Here is a 15,445-nt window from a genome sequence, read left to right as displayed (position 1 = left end):
TCCAAACACTTTGGATTTTCATGAAGTGATCGTTAGGCGGTCACGGGACAACCCAGGACCGGTTTCATGACTCCATGGTCGGTCCCTCGCCTCGTCATAATTAATTAGGTTTTCTCACCTAAGGCTCAGACGAGCATTTTCGAATAAATGATTGAATCAACATTTGATCATTCTTTCACCAACAAATCGTCAACTCTTCAGGAGTTCTTCGTATTTTCTCATGTGAGCATATGGACACTACATGGTTGATCCACGGTCCCATGTAGTCGCTCCCTCCTTCGTCCCATGGTTGAAATTCTGACGAACCATGAGTTGATCATCAATTGATCAAATTAGGGTTTCTGAATCCAAGGATCATTATTCCAGATTCCAACCTTAATAATTTTACGACGACCTCATGGTCATTAATCTTATTAATTATGCTCGGTTCAAAAACCAATACTTTAATTAATATTTTGGTCATGCTGCCAATAATCCATCAGATGAACAACACATGCTCAGACCATCAAGTATTCAACAATTCATCACATGAGCAACACTTTCTCAGATGATAAATATTTTCTCAAACCAAGGAATATTGGTTCAACAATCAATATTCAACGATCCATCGAATGAGAAATACTTGCTCACTTCATCGTAAGAACTATACCTCTGTCTCATGACATATTCAATTCATGAGTTTCAGAACATCATGTTCAACTCAGCAACTACATGGACTCATCGTCCCATCAAACCACGAAGTCATCAATTGACTAACAAACCACGCGACGTCAATCGTGTCACTTGGGGGATATCACTTAGGGTTTTGGTCTGGCGGTCTACGACATGTGTGTTCAAACACACGATGGAATGTGAGCAAGTCGTGCAATCAGTTGAAGGAATTCACGAGGTAGTGGGTGGAAAATCGACCAAGTATCCACACGTTGAGCAACTGGTCTCAAACACGATCTCCACTTCCCCACTCCTTGATTCCATCAACTGTCACACTTCATGGAATCATGGTGTCTAAAATTCCAGCAATATAAATAAGTCTCTGAATCATGATTGAAGGATCAACATCATCAGTATCATCAATCTCACGTCTCATCGACAACACGAGATCATCAACTCATCAATTGAGCAATTTCAATCACTCAGAGCTTATCGTATTCGGAATTCACACACCCACAATCTTTGATTACCATTGATTCCACACATTTCTCAGCTTCCCTCCTACAGATCAACCCATCCTCTCTTGTGACCGAATTTACTATGGAACGGTCATTGTCTTGATTCAGGACATATTACTACAGATTGATCTCTCTAATCTAAAGAACCCCCTTTGCAGCGGTGCATCTTTGTGAGGTTTAACATTTCGCTCGGTTCAGGAGTCTCCGTACGGTCGTCTCCTCAACTCCTTAAAAACCAGCAAATCGTTTTTCCCCATCTACAGATTGGCGACCACAGTGGGAGATTAATCTCTCGGTTGTAATATAACAATCTCACAAGATGGTTGGTCTTATGACTAATTCAACTAATTCAGATCAAAATATTTCAAACGGAAACATTCCTCATGTTACACCTGGCGACATGGAAGGCAGAGGGATCCCGACTTTGGCAGAGTTGACTCAAATCCTAGAGGTCCATACCAGGAACATGGACCTGATGAAGGAGACGATAAACCACATCCTCGACTTTCTCATCAGATTAACGTCCAAGTTAGGCGGTATCTCCGCTACAGAAGCCTCAACACCGGGGACTGAAGCATCATCTGACCCTCAAATCAACAGCTTCACCACATGCGAGAAGTCGGTGGAACAAGAGGTCACACATTTGATCGAAAATCTATGTGAACTCCTGCACTTCTCCAGGGATCAACGCACAGGCAAATTTTCAGCACTCAACCAGATATCATCCAGCGTGCAAATAAAGCCACCAACACCATCAGTTTAAGAAGTCTCCCTAGTGACTGGGCATTCGACCGACAACATCTCTTTTGGAGAAGAAGATCGCATGACGGATGAAGGACACAACCGAGCATTGTATGTCACTGGTTTCATCAAAGGCACCGAATTTAGAAGAGCTCTTGTTGACACCGGTGCTTCCACCAACATTGTCACTATGAAGACTCTCAGGATGGCCAGATTCCCACAAGGTAAAATCGTTCGATATCCCATCCTAATGACAGGATTTGAAGGAAGTCAAAGCCATACATATGGATATGCATACATAGATTTGAGGGTGGGGCCGATTCGATCAAAAGCAAAGTTTCATGTGATCGAGCAAGAACCTGACTACCACATAATACTGGGACGCCCATGGCTCCATGATAACAAGGTGGTTTCTTCAACATACCATCAATGCATGAAGGCCCTGCTCGACAACAAGATCGTTCGCATTCCGGCCTCATCATCTCCTTATGCTCCCATCTATAATACTGAGTTCCTTGAATCTCAAAAAGGCGTCCCAGATCCTCCAAGCAGGATTCGCAGTACTCGACTTCCAAGCTGGAAGACTATCGAGAAGGCTGATAACGATCCGTCATCCTCAGCTGCTAAAATGATCAAGTCACCTACTGCACCGACTAAACGCCATAATGATCAAGTCTCAACTCCAGGGACAAGCTTCACGACCGATCGAGACGTAGAAGGGAGATTCATTTATCGCCGACGGAAAGATTAGCAATTAATCGGGGAGAACGATGAAAAGTCTCCCCACCATGAAGAATCGTGTCAGAGTGAGCTATCACTTAAAGAAGAAGTCCAAGATGCCCCACGACAACTACAGGACGACACTGACTCTACCACTGACGATCTTGAAATAATCAACATTGGGACTGAAGACGATCCAAGGCCAATCCTGATCAGTTCAGCGCTATCACCAGAGGAGCGGACCGAGCTGGTAAAATTATTGAAAGAATATCAAGATGTCTTCGCCTAGAAGTACGAAGAAATGCCGGGTCTGGATGACAAACTCGTCACCCATCACCTGCACATCGTCCCTGGTTCCAAAGCTTTCAAACAACCGCCCAGACAATTTAGACACAAAGTCGAGGAGCAAATCAAGGTCGAAATCCAGAAATTGTTGGCAACAGGGTTCATCAAGCCTATTCTTCATCCAACGTGGCTAGCAAATGTGGTACCTGTTAAGAAGAAAAATGGTCAAATCAGATGTTGTGTCGACTTCAGGAACTTGAATAAATGTTGTCCAAAGGATGATTTTCCTCTACCCAACATTGACATGCTCGTCGATGCAACCAGTGGTCACGGTATGTTCTCATTCATGGACGGCTATAGTGGTACAACCAGATCAAGATGTATGAACATGGCGCCAACAAGACTGCGTTCCGTACTCCCATTGGGAATTTTCACTACACTGTGATGCCCTTTGGATTAAAAAATGCTGGTGCAACCTATCAACGAGCCATGACTGCCATATTCCACGACATGATGCACAAGCAAGTGGAAGACTATGTTGATGATGTGGTGGTAAAATCGAAGACCCGCACATCTCATCTCTAAGTTCTAAGGCAGGTGTTTGAATATTGCAGGGAATACAAATTAAAAATGAATCATTTGAAGTGCGCATTCGGAGTTTCTTCCGGAAAATTCTTAGGATTCCTGGTCACGGATGAAGGGATCAAAGTCGACCCAGACAAGGCAAAAGATATTACCACCATGCCTCCTCCACGTACCGTGAAGGAACTACAGAGCTTTATGGGAAAGGTAAATTATATTTGACGCTTCATTCCTGGATTAGCTCAACTCATCGTTTCGTTCACACCTCTGCTGAAGAAAGGAGCAAGCTTCACCTGGACAGCTGTTAAACAAGAAGCTTTCCATAAAATACAACAGATATTCTTGTCACCGGCCGTCATGAGGTCTCCAGTGCAGGGACGACCCCTGATTCTTTACACAACCTCCAGTGACGTCGCCATCGGCGCACTCCTCGCTCAGGAAGACGACGAAGGCGTCGAACGACCGATTTACTACTTCAGCCGCACAATGAGAGATGCTCAACTCCGATATCCAAAGGCCGAAAAGGCATGCCTGGCATTGGTACATGAAATCCAGAAGTTCAGATATTACTTACTATCTAACAGGGTCGTACTCATCTCCAAAGCTGATCTCATAAAGTTCTTGCTATCAAAGCCAGCCTTTATAGGGAGACCAGCGAAGTGGCTACTCCAGATGTCAGAATTTGACATATCTTGCACGCCACCTAAAGCCATCAAAAGTCAAGCGGTAGAATACTTGATCGCCGCTTTTCCAGGGGAAGACACAACAACACTACATGAAGAAGTGCCCGGCGAATTCCCATACATCTTGGTCATCAAGGAAGAAACATGGCTTCTATACTTTGATGGATCTGCCACCCCTAGTAGTGACACCGGAGGAGCGGGCATAGTGCTGGTGTCTCCATCTGGTGAAGTTTTCTCACATTCGTTCAAGTTGGATTTCCACTGCACCAACAACTCATCGGAATATGAAGCCTTCCTAGTAGGATTATCCTTGGCCAAGCAAGCAGGAGCAACACACCTCGAGATAAGGGGAGATTCAAAATTATTGGTCAACCAGATGAATGGAATGTATTCTCTCAAAGAAATCACACTTGATCCATTCAGAACCGAAGCTCAGCGACTGTTGACCTATTTTGATGACGCAACGATCGTCCATACTGGACGGACCAACAATAGGCATGCTGATTGCCTAGCAACTCTCGCCTCCAAGCTGCAATTCGAAGGAGCACAGAAAACGATCACTGGACAGAGGCGTACGGTATCTTCAACTTGGCTCACTCAAATCGAAGACATTCCAGCGAACGATTGGCGAGAAACCATCATTCATGAATTGAGCATATCTATTTCAGAAGGCCAAGTCATCCTCAAGGAATTGAAGAACAACTTCTTTCTTCATGGAGGGATATACTATCGAAACCCTGATGGATCTCTATCACGATGTCTTGGGAGCGACGAAGCGGAAGAACAGGTCAAGCGCATACATGAGGAAGTATGTGGGCAAACGTTAGTGGTAACAATTTACAGAAAGCTTCAAAGAATGGGGTACTACTGGCCATCCATGGAGACTCGGTCAAGAGATTTACAAGGATCTTGTCCTGATTGCCAAACACCTCCTCATCACTTATAGGTTTTGACGGTCCACCACACTGGGGACTGGAGGGAGCCTTACATCAAATACCTCCAGGACAACGAACTACCACTGGGAAAGAAGCAAGAAGTCAAACTCATTCAGAAAGCTAAGATATTCGTCTATCTCGATGGGATCTTATACCGCAAAAGCTTTGGTGGAAATTTACTGAGGTGCTTAGCCGAACATGAAATTCCTACAATCCTGAAGGAAGTACATGATGGAGAACATCAAGGAAAGAGGAAACTATTTCTTCAAATTCATGAGAAATATTATTGGACAACCATGGAAGATGATGCAGCCGCACACGTTCAGAGGTGTCACCAATTCCAAACCCATAGTAATCTCATCCACACTCCTTGTCTCCCATTGAATTCTGTGAATAGTCCGTGGCCTTTCTATAACTGGGGACTAGATATCATTGGGAAGATCAATACAACATCTTCAAAACAACATGAATACATCATCACTGCGACAAAGTACTTCACCAAGTGGGTCGAAGATATTCCTCTTCGAAGCACCACTAGAGTTACGATTGCCGCCTTCATCAAAGAGCACATAATATGCAGATTCGGAGTTCCTAAGCATATCATCACAAATAATGGAACTCCTTTTGCCAATCAAGATGTTGAGAAGTTGCTCAATAAATATGGGATCAAACAAATCTTCTCCACGCCTTACTATCCACAAGGAAATGGTCAAGCAGAAAGTACTAACAAGACTTTGGTCAGGATTATCAGTCGGACGATACATGACAATCCTCGATCATGGCATGAGCAATTACCCATGGCTCCATGGGCTTACAGAACTGCACTAAAGAGCTCGATCGGTACTTCGCCATATTCCCTTGTCTATGGAGCCGACGCCATACTTCCAGCAGAAATCAAAGTTCCCTCAGCCAGGATTGCAGCACCCTGTGGTGTACAATGGGATGAGGCTGAAATCTCCATATCAAGAATCACTGAGGTAGATATGCTAGAATCAAGGAGAACCAAGGTGGAAAAATATGTGGAAGCTTACAAACAGAGGATCTCCAGAGCGTACAACAAAATGGTAAGACCTCGAACATTTCAAGTAGGAGATTTGGTATTAAAGACGGCAAAGCACATTCAACAAGACATGTACGCTCCTAAGTTCTCTCCTAAATGGGAAGGACCATATGTTGTTATCAAAGCAATGTCTAGCGGGTACTACAAAATTTTAGCAATCAATGGAGGAAAGGAAGGAAACATCATCAATGGGAAATGGCTCAAAGCTTATTATGCCTGATCCATGAAACAAACTACCTCTTCATCATTTCAAGCATTTTCAAAAATGTAATTTCATTCCTCCAAAGAGCATGTGAATGCTCCTTTGTTCATTAAACATTTCATAAATGAGCAAAATTCGTTTGTACCATGATCAACTGTTTCACCTAACTAGAAACTCAGATTTACTCAAAAAAACAACAACCACAAATGCTCACTCAAAGCAAACCATCCAGCAACGGATAATCCCTGTAAGAAGCCTCGTCAAGCTTCTTCTGAAAAATCTTGGCCTTTGCCTTCAAGTATTCGACCGCTTTCTCAACCCTTGCTGACTCCAGAGCCAGTATCCTCTCCTCATCCAGTAAAGATGCATTTATGAAAATTGCATCAGCAGCCTCTGCTGCCTTATGAACCTTGATTATCTCAAGACGACGACGGAGCCAGCTTACATTGAATCGCAATATCTCACAATTCGAGATCATTTCATCCCATTGGTGCAGTTCATGGTTTTTGACGTCTCGCAAGTGCATCTGATTCATTTCCTCGATGATCGGAAATAGCCCCGCTACCGTGGTTAAAAGGGTTGGAAGAAAACCTTTCCACACTTCTGTAGTAGAAATGTGACCATACTTCTTCCAGATATTGGTGTACAGAGACGCATAATATTTGGGAATCACGAATCCACCGACCCTTTCATTGTCTGGGAAGGTATTAATCAATAGGTCTTCGAATAAAAGTCCAACGGTTGGGTACTCACGAGCATGGACACTGTCTCCAGTCTCCACGGATCCTGCAGAATCTTCACATGCCTGGTTGCTGCTTTCCTCAACCTCAACCACGGTCACGTACTTTCCACTCTTTCGTCGTCTAGCGTCGACGACGACACGGACATCCGCCTATGATGAAACGAAAGAGTGTTAATCCGGGGACTCAGTACAATCTCAAGAGTCATAAGTTTACTTACAGACGATCTAGCTTCAGTACGAGCCGATCCATACCGGGTAGGAGCTCTAACAGTCCGCTTAGGCCTTGCATTATTAGGAATAGCATTTTTCTTACAGTCCTACGGCAAATCATTTTTTTGTGATCAACAATCGAACAGAGAAAAGAAAGGAGAAGAAGAAGAAGAAGAAGTGTACAACTTACTGAGATAGACGCTGCTATTTCACGCTTCGACTGAAGATCATCTTGAGAAGAAATGTTATTGCTCGACATGACGACAAGGAGGTAGGATCAAAACTTCTCTGCACGATGAAACTGACTCAGGAATGGAAGAAATATTTGCGTGGATCATAGATTTGGAGTCTTGAAGATATATATATATATATATCAGGCGATAGTCATCACTCGCGAATAATCAACTCAGTTATGAGTTTCATTGAAACCCTAGGCTTTAAAGATCGATATTGAAGACGCGGAGGAAAATAACGCACTGGGGACTGAACATCACGGGTCAAAGGATAGGCCACGCGGCCTTGTACACGTCATGAATTCTCAACCGTGTGTTATGTTACTTCTCATGAAAATCGACAAGTCATGATGAATTTGGATGTATGGACATTGGTCCATGTCATGGATTAGAAGAAATCGACGTTAACAAAATGTTCATCATTCACAAGAAAAGTCTAATTGAAGTAAAGTCATTTAAACAGTCAAAAGAAAGATATCCACTATGAAGACTAAAAGGGAATGCTCTAACGTCTAAAGAAGATGGAAGTAAAACTACTCGTCGGACTCATCCGAATTGTCAGCTTCATCGTCACTGTCCTTCTCGGAATCATCTTCTTCAGAGTCACTGTCAGGATCATTGGTGAAGTCCGATGGACGGAAGATAACATCATCATCTGAATCCGAGTTATCTTCTGTTGCAGCTTCATCTTCAATTTTCTTCATCATCCTCTGATGCTCTCTTTCATATCGATCAGGCTTAATGTAACGCTCGGATGGTTCCCATGTGATCTCTCCTTCCGAAGCATCAGTATCAGAATCAGAAGGCACCCCATCCAAGAATTGACGCTTCTCCTCAACCCTCTGTCTCTTACACCGGGTGCGATCTTTTTCACGTTGATGGACATCCTCATTTTTGTCTTCAACTCTTTTCTTTTCGAGTTCAGCAAAAGAGACTCTTCGCTTGCCCAAGGGAACATTAGGCTTCGCCCCTTTCTGGGTAACCCTAGCCTTTGATTTTTCTACAGGAGCATCGGAATCCTCATCAGAAGAAGAGCCAGAGGAAGAAGAGGAATACCAGTAATCGTAATTGCTGTTATTGTTGGTCGACATTTTCTGGAACCGGAAGATCAAAGATTACTACTATGTAAACAAACCAACATCAGCAAAAAATGGTAAATCTTACCTTTTATACTTCCACTAACAATAGTGATAGTAATGCTAGAGTTAACACCTCAAAATCGTTCGTCTCTTCGAAAACTGCAAAAAACGAACGAAACTTTATTTAGTTTCCGAAACTGATTTTCATGAAATCACGGACACAATTTTCATAATGTGAGCATTCAAACAACTGACCTATGAAGTTCATAACAATACAATATTCTATCATAAATATATTGTCTATCTTTGAAGAATCCTCAAAACCCACGTTTTGATTTTTTGAAAAAACAACAATTAATGCAACTTGCATACATAAATTCTCAAGGATTTTATCTAACGAAAACAAACTCATGCAAATAAAATATATCATCATATTTTGCACAATATATGTCACGGCTGCATATATATATATAAAAAAAAACTATTTTTCCGTCATATCGTCGTTATTTGTCTTTAAAACGAAGGTTTATTTCAAAAACATTGTGAAAGCTCACATCTCATACATATGATAAAGTTTTGTATTTACATGAAAGCTCATAAGCAAAATTTTATCACTGGACACAAGTTCATCATACATATTTTCCTTCGTGTCGTCGTTATTTGTCTTTAAAACGAAGGATTATTCCAATTCCATGAAAATTCACTTCTCTCATGATGAAACCTTGGTATACATGAAAGATCATACACTAAGTTTTATCACTGAACCTAGGTTCATATTTAAAAAAAAAAATCTCTCCTAAATCAGGGATTATAGTTAGTTTGCAAAACTAACGATCGAACGAACATATGTTTACAAAAACTAGGGTTTTTCATAAAAATCACATCAATTGTATACACATGTATATGATTTTAACATGATCACTTCATGAAATTCATGTACACAACATCAAACATCAAAAAAATAAAAAATCGTTCACCTGGTCGGCGCCGGCCGGAAACTGGTCGGACGGTGGCGGCGACGGTCGGCGGCGATCGGCTCCGGCGGAAAACTCTCCTTCCCTGGCGTGAAGGTGATGAAGGTGCTGGTCGTGTGTGAGGAAAAAAAAAGGATTAATCCCTTTTATATCAATTTTATTTCCAAAACCTAATTTTCTAAGGATTTCCTTATTGGGCCCGACCCGCGAATCCTAACCGACCACGGACTCGTCGTCCAAACCAGCGGTTCAACACCAATTTATTCTCATAAAACGACGCTACAATCATGACATTGAAGCCTTCATCAAGTCGTGGCTTGCTCATGCTCTCTAAATCCGGTAACATCTCAACTTACGACTAAGTTCAATTACTGGTATTATTATTTATGGCCGAAAAATCACCATTTAATGCTGACTGAGGAACACAGCTTTCCTCAGTAAGCAGGGGACTTAATGTAGATGGTGAATTTTCGACAAAGGATAAATTCGCAAACTCATAAGGAAGCTCTGATTCAGAAATCAGACGCGAGTATCGAGACACGGGTCTCTCATCGAATTCTCAACGGGGAGTACCTTCTCTCAGAGTACATGTGGATATGTAGTCTCACGACTGGACAACGGCATATCTCATGAATACCGAATACTTTCAGTGATTATTTCTATATAGCATCACGTGATGGACGGCTCCTAGACAGCTTTCTCTACTAGTATATAGTGATAAGGTCTTCAGGAACAAACAACGAGTTTACCCTAACTATATAAAGGATATGACTTACCGACAAGCTCATATCGGGATAATTATTGCTCCTAGACAGCTTTCTCTGCTAGTATAGAGCCACAAAGTTAATTATTCCTAATTACAATTGCTCTTATTCCATGGTCGAATCCACGACTGGTCCCATGGAATGGCAATAACAATTGTTCTGACTCTATGATCGAATCCACGGCTTGATCTCATAGAATAGCAATAACTATATTATCTCATTACTCCGATTTCATGATCGAATCCACAACTGGTCTCATAAATGGTAATAGATAAACCTTAATTACTCTGATTCTATGGTCGAATCTACGATCCCATGGAATGGTAATGCTCACATTATTATTCTGTATTCGTAGTCGAATCCTCAGATGATCCTATGAATTAATAATAAACATCTTATTACTCAGTTTTGTGAATTATTCTCCACTGGGTTCCACAATTAGTAATAAATAATCAACAACCGGGCGTCTGAGCTACCTCTAAGTAAGCCCCGATTCAAATGGTGAAGGTGTATCCAACGACGATACACTAACAGTCACCGCACGAACGAGTGTTTCAAAAATACAACGAAACGATGAACCTATGCAAAATAGAGAAGAAAATAATAAATAATTAAAAATATTGATCAGGGTGCTGGGAGCAAGGATACACGACCAACCGACCGTGTCGTGGTTAATCTCACGCCAGTTTTATATTTTTAATGCATTTTTATTATTTTTCTTGATTTGATGAAAATTCTCTCATTTTATCAAATCTCCTTCGTCTCGAGGAAACTCCTCGGTTTCATGGTACTTCCATAAATCCATAAAAAATAATATAAAATTAAGGAAAGGAGTGTGGGGCGTGACCATTGGCCAACCGGCCATGCCTTGGTCCCAACCGGCCCCATACCCCACGGTTCCTTATTATTTTATTATTATTATTATTATTTCTCTAATTTCATGAAAAAACTCCTTGATTTCATGGTATTTTTTCACAAATCATCAAATAATAATAAAATAAAATAAATTATGAAAACTTGTGGGACCGGGCCTTGGCCGGCCGGCCATGCCCTAGCCGGTCCCACACGCCCCTTCGTTTTATTATTTTATTATTATTAGTTTTCCTTGAATTCATGAAATTCCTTGATTTCATGGTATTTCTCTCAAATTAGGAAAAATTCCCTCAAATCAACATATTAAAAAAATTAGGGAAACTCGTGGGACCGGGCCCTCGCCGTCCGGCCATGCCTTCCACGGTCCCACACGCCCTTGTTTTTATTATTTTAATATTTTTTGCTTCCTTGAACTCATGAAAACTCCTTCAATCATGGAAACTCCCTAAATTCATCAAATTTCTCAAAATTCATGAATTTTTGATAAAATCATCAAAATATTATAAAATTAAGGAAAAAGCACCACGGGACCGTGGTCACGACCGGCCGACCATGCCTTGACCAAGGCGGTCCCACGCCTCCTCGTTCCTTATTTTATAATTAGTTTTCATCATCTCATGGTGTTTTCCTCAGTTTCGTCGAAACCCTAATTTTGGCATATTTTCTCGAATGGATGCTCAATTGCACTCCAGAAGATATCAAAATTCTCAGGACTGATACGCGGACAACTTGGGGACACGAGCACGCTATCTTGACCGACCAAGATTGGCTCTTTGGCTCATGGAAGCCGGTCCCATCAATTTTCACAGTTTTGACCTAATTTGCACAATTGCTCGTATTAGGTCCAAAACTCTTCCAAACACTTTGAATTGTCATGAAGTGATCGTCAGGCGGTCACGGGACAACCCAGGACCGGTTTCATGACTCCATGGTCGGTCCCTCGCCTCGTCATAATTAATTAGGTTTTCTCACCTAAGGCTCAGACGAGCATTTTCGAATAAATGATTAAATCAACATTTGATCATTCTTTCACCAAAAAATCGTCAACTCTTCAGGAGTTCTTCGTATTTGCTCACGTGAGCATATGGACACTACATGGTTGATCCACGGTCCCATGTAGTCGCTCCCTCCTTCGTCCCATGGTTGAAATTCTGACGAACCATGAACTGATCATCAATTGATCAAATTAGGGTTTCTGAATCCAAGGATCATCATTCCAGATTCCAACCTTAATAATTTTACGACGACCTCATGGTCATTAATCTTATTAATTATGCTCGGTTCAACAACCAGTACTTTAATTAATATTTTGGTCATGCTTCCAATAATCCATCAGATGAACAACACATGCTCAGACGATCAAATATTCAACAATTCATCACATGAGCAACACTTGCTCAGATGATAAATATTTTCTCAAACCAAGGAATATTGGTTCAACAATCAATATTCAACGATCCATCGAATGAGCAATACTTGCTCACTTCATCGTAAGAACTATACCTCTGTCTCATGATATGTTCAATTCATGAGTTTCAGAACACCATGTTCAACTTAGCAACTACATAGACTCATCGTCCCATCAAACCACGAAGTCATCAATTGACTAACAAACCACGAGACGTCAATCATGTCACTTGGGGGATATCACTTAGGGTTTTGGTCTGGCGGTCTACGGCACGTGTGTTCAAACACACGATGGAATGTGAGAAATTCGTGCAATCAGTTGAAGGAATTCACGAGGTAGTGGGTGGAAAATCGACCAAGTCTCCACACGTTGAGCAACTGGTCTCAAACACGATCTCCATTTCCCCACTCCTTGATTCCATCAACTGTCACACTTCATGGAATCATGGTGTCTAAAATTCCAGCAATATAAATAAGTCTCTGAATCATGATTGAAGGATCGGCATCATCAATCTCACGTCTCATCGACAACACGAGATCATCAACTCATCGATTGAGCAACTACTCTCAATTGAGCAATTTCAATCACTCAGAGCTTACCGTATTCGGAATTCACACACCCACAATATTTGATTACCATTGATTCCACACATTTCTCAGCTTCCCTCCTATAGATCAACCCATCCTCTCTTGTGACCGAATTTACTCTGGAACGGTCATTGTCTTGATTTAGGCCAGAGTACTACAGATTGATCTCTCGAATCTAAAGCACCCCCTTTGCAGCGGTACATCTGTGTGAGGTTTAACATTTCTCTCGGTTCGAGGAGTCTCCTCCTTATGGTCGTCTCCTCAATTCCTTAAAAACCAGCAAATCGTTTTTCCCATCTACAAACTCTGAGCAACTCCTCTTGTGTAAAAACCGTGGATAATGAGTTAGATCAACTTCATAGTCATGTTGTGTGGAACCTTGTACCATGCAAGTCAAAAGTCTATAATATCGGTTCTAAATGGGTATCCAGGAATGTGAGAGCTTATTTAGACACTTTCAAAGATAATCTCAGGATCATTCCTCAAGGACGCTCACGTATTGAAGACTTTGAGTGTAAAGAAACGTTTGTTCCTTTGGAATGCTCTTTATCCATTCAACCTACTTATAACTGTCGCGGGTCCTATTGGACAAGCATTTCAGGGGACAAAAGAAGAAGAATCTATGCTCATGTATCTAACCTTGAAAAGTCGGAATGTGATAAACAAGGAGAGATTTTGGATCCCGTTGTCTATATCTAACCCTAGACGTTTGCATTCTCATCGTTTTCTTGAGAATATGGGGATTTGCGTCTTTTTAGCTCAAGAAGTGTATTTTTGGTTATTTCTTGTTTGTTTCTATATAAATCTCTAAAAATACAAAGGCTTTTGTTTGTTTAGGGATTCAGTCGTTCACGAACGGTGTGTCTCAAAAGCTTCTGTTCTATGGCACCTGTTACTAGATGCAGCACAAGCAGAAATGCAACTCTGGCGGCTAACGTACGTAGGTGTACTGGAATCCCCTCCACAAGGTTGAAGAAAGTGAAGACTACAGTTAATGGTAAAAATCCTTCCTCAAACTGGTTCTTGACTTCTTATCAAAGTGTTGAAAACTTCAGGAACCTGGTAAAAGAATTCATCAGCAAAAGAAACAACTTAAAATCTCGGATCGCTGCATCCTTGGATGACATAATTCACTATGAACGAATGATGTCTCAATCTACAAACACTGTACAAAAACTGGAAAAATAACTTGGTACGTTGACAGTGTTTTCAAAAGATTTGGAGGAGTTGAATGATCCTTTTGTCAATGGATTCTTCAATAACGAGAACGAGTTCTCAGAAGAAGCTTTGGAAGAGATCATTGTTACCTAGTAAGTCTTCTTTTGGATTAGTAGGAAGAATAACTAGCGTTTTCAATAGCGAAGATTTTGAATACACATAGCTATTTTGTTTTCATCTTCTTATGTTTATTTTTTATGTTTATTAGTTTTATATTCTAAAAATATTTGGAGGATGATGTTATTGCAGTATTAATCTTTATGATTTTGTGATATTGCAATATTTTTATGGGATATGTACTGTTTGCATCCGTGAACTTGAAGATCCCATATGTTGCCAAAAGTAAAGTCGTTCATGAATTGGCATTCGTATTAATGAAAGGACGAATGGACTTTTGACAAATACAAAAGTTATGCCTATGCAGTCATTTACTTGATGGAAAATAGGATAAAATCTTTTGTGTGACAAGGATAAAGTCTATTATGTCATTATGCATATAGTGATGGAAAGATAGAATAGATCCTTGTATGTATTCCGCGGTATTGATCTTCTTTGATCCATTCTTTTTGTATTACCGCGAAGGCTCCATTGTGTGTCTTATGTTGAGCACAATACAACTAAGTCGATTATTCTTATTGGCTTTGATGGTTGTTCCATAAGATGCTATGTGTTGAGCATTATGAACTAAGTTAATCATCTTGGTTGGTTACTTAGTTATTTGCTCCGAAAGTCTTCTTTTGTCGAGCAAAACATTTGACAATTAAATTGATTACTTTCGTGATTAGTTTGTTTGTTTGTTTTCCAATTAGATTAATTATGGGTTCTCTTGTAATTAGTCTAGTTGAGTTTTCATATATTCCACAAGTTCTTGTGTTGAGTATATGAACGGCTATACTAACTATGTTCTATTGGTTGATGTAGTCGTATATTCCGTAAGGTTTTCCTTATGTTTAGTATGTGAACGATTAAGTTAGTCATAT

The sequence above is a fragment of the Papaver somniferum genome, chromosome 3 (genome assembly GCF_003573695.1).
Source record: "Papaver somniferum cultivar HN1 chromosome 3, ASM357369v1, whole genome shotgun sequence".
NCBI classification, from domain to species: Eukaryota; Viridiplantae; Streptophyta; class Magnoliopsida; order Ranunculales; family Papaveraceae; genus Papaver; species Papaver somniferum.
Note: the sequence above shows the minus strand (reverse complement) of the source record.